We start from the raw sequence: 3,019 nt of genomic DNA, 5'->3' as shown, positions 1-3,019 counted from the left end.
TTTTCATGGTCCAACTCGCTGGGACATTGTTGGGGGACTTTTTACAGGACATGAATGGCAAGTAGTCAAGTACGCAGTGCAAACTACAGCAGAATAAACCTAATTCATGTTGTTGCAGTGTTCCAAAGCCACACGCGCACACGGCGGGGTTAGCCATGGTGGGCCATGCATAATTCCTATCCTAAAAGAGAACAAGTGTCAACACCATAGACACATCCTAATCTGAAGACGGTGCTACCGAAGCGGCGCAACGGTTACATCGCGGCAGGATCCGGAAATCGATTCAGGCATTCAACACCCATCGATCAAATCCATGGACACAGCAGGTTAGTGAGATTAGGCAAGGAAGCGATTGCATCAGAGATTACCCGTTGTCATAGGGTTAACATTTGAGAAAGCACAGGCTTTCCTACACCCCCTTATTTAGCCATTCATTTTTGCATCGTGATTCGTGCGAGTAATTTTTGTCTTTTTTGTTTCTTCTAAATAGAACAACATATAAACTTGAAACTTTGGAAGACAACAAAACATTCTAACTAGAGTGTGGGAAAAAAATCAGATTTTTTCGTGAATCATATATACAAAAAAAATATTTTACTCAAAAAATTCTCATTTTGTATATTTATGTCGGACAAAAAATCTAAAAGTTTCTTCTTACACTGTAGTAAGAATGTTTCGTTGTCCTGTAAAGTTTGAAGTTCACATGTTGTTTTGTTTTGAAGGAACAAAAAAGAGAAAAATCCGTGTTATAAGTTAGTTGTATAGTACAGATCTCAAAGCAACATTGAAGGGTAAAGATAAGAGGTGTCTAGAAACCTGAGGTTTATAAATCCACGTTCATTGTCATAGCCACTGGGGACGGGCTTGTGGTTGCAGGTATCCAAGACGACGCGGTTGCCCTCGCGCGGTACGCCGTGCTACGATAGGCGGAGGAGATGGAGCCCTCGCGCTCGTGCATTCGGCCCGAACCGCTTGGGCGCCCCTATATCTCGCCTTCAGCGAGTCTGGCTTTCGACTAGCCGAAGGGCGAGCTAGTTAAGTCGGCCCACGCGCGCGGGAGGCCACAACCTCTTTTTCTTGTTCTTTTTTACATTTTTGGATTTTGTTTTTTCTTTATTTTTGTACTTTTCTTTATACTTTAAAATATTATTTATACATATACATATATATTAAAAACACTCTACAAAAATAAATAAAAATGTTAAAAATTATTTACAAAATGTTGAACAAGTATTTGAAAAGTATTGAACATGTATTTGAAAAATGTTGAACACGTACTTTAAAAAAAGTGATCATGTATATAGAAATGTTAATCAAGCATTTGAGAAAGAATATTCAAAAAGTATTTCAAAAAGTTTAATCAAGTATTTGATAAATGTTAAATTTGTATATAAAAAATGTTGACCATGTATTAGAAAATGATGATTTCTTTATCATGTTTATGAAAAAATTAATCAAGCATTGCAAAAATGTTGAACAAGTGGTTGAAAAATGTTGATCATGTATATAAAATATTAATCAAGCATTTGAAAAACAAATGTTGAAAAAATATTTGAAAAATATTAATCAAGCATTTGAGAAATATTAAATGTGTATATATATTGACCATGAATTACAAAATAATGAAAATATATAGAAAAATGGTGATCATGTATTCAAACAATGTTAATGAAGCATCTGAAAAAGGTTAAAATTTGGTAATAGGAATTGTTTTGACTATATATTAAAAAAACTTAAATTTGTATTCGGAAAATGTATTTGAAAAATGGTGTTCACATAAAAATAAAATGTAGAATGAAACCAAAAAGAAACAAAGAAAACCGAAAAAGAAACAAAATAAAACAAAGATAAGAAAAAAGAGGAACCATTGAAAAAAGAATGTACATAGAATAAAATGTTGATCATATATTAAAAATGTTAAACTTGTATTTGAAAAATATTTAAAATGTATTTTATATATACCTAAATTTCTATAGATAAATAGTAAAAACCCAAAAGAAAACGAAACAAAAACTGGAGAAGGAAAAGGAAAACCAAACCAAAAATGAAGGAAAAAGAAAAGGAAAAAATAAGAAAAATAAAAAGAAAAGGCAGAGAAAGAAACCCGTGAAAACAATAGAAAAATTGGCTTCATTCGCCTCAACTATAAAACGCGCCTTGTACTTATCATGTGCAAGACGTGGGTGCACTGGAAGGAGAAACCAGGGATCGAACCCTGCTTCTCCCATATTCTTCCTTTTTTTCATTTAAAGTACGTAAAAATGGCCCGGCCTGATACTGTATACCCTTCAGTGATAGTTCGTATGCTCTCGCTTAATGCGAAAAATAGTTGGCGCGGGACTGCTTGGCGGCGCGCTTGTTCTTGGAGCCAGTCATCTCGACCGTTCCAGTGTGGGATCGGACAGAGGTGGGCCGACGACCGGTTGAGCCGAATAATATCTCATTTTAATTTGTTTAAATTAAATTTTCATATTTTCTAAATGAAAGTTAACTTAAAACAATAATATCCCATTTTAAATTTTTTTGAGCTAAAAACACATTGAATTTTTTTGAGAGAAAAAACACATTGAAAGTGACTTGCATAGGTTAAGGAAAAAATAATATCCCATTTTAAATTGTGTTCATATCATTTGAAAAAAATGTTCCTGTATATTGAATAAACAATTTATGCTAAATTTGAAATATTTCTATGAAATCATGAAAATATTTCTATGCAAAGAGAGGAGTGCCCCGTGGCTACTGATGTGTTTTTTTTGGGTTATAGCTCCGTTCCTTCTTGTGCAAAACATTGACGTGGGGGAACGTTTTCTCCTTTTTATGTAGATCTCAAGGATGTATATATTTTCACTAATTTGAGCAAACGTGTAATAATAAAGAAAATAATCACATGTTGCAAAATAAATATTAACATATATTCAAGTAAGTCTTTGTATATTTCAAAAGGGATTTTTTTCGGGAATCAAAAGAATAATATGACATAAAAAATAAGTATTCATATATTCGAAAAATATGTTTTTTT

The sequence above is a fragment of the Triticum aestivum genome, unplaced genomic scaffold (genome assembly GCF_018294505.1).
Source record: "Triticum aestivum cultivar Chinese Spring unplaced genomic scaffold, IWGSC CS RefSeq v2.1 scaffold9924, whole genome shotgun sequence".
NCBI classification, from domain to species: domain Eukaryota; kingdom Viridiplantae; phylum Streptophyta; class Magnoliopsida; order Poales; family Poaceae; genus Triticum; species Triticum aestivum.
The sequence above is the reverse complement of the archived record's forward strand: the minus strand, read 5'-3'. Positions refer to the sequence as shown.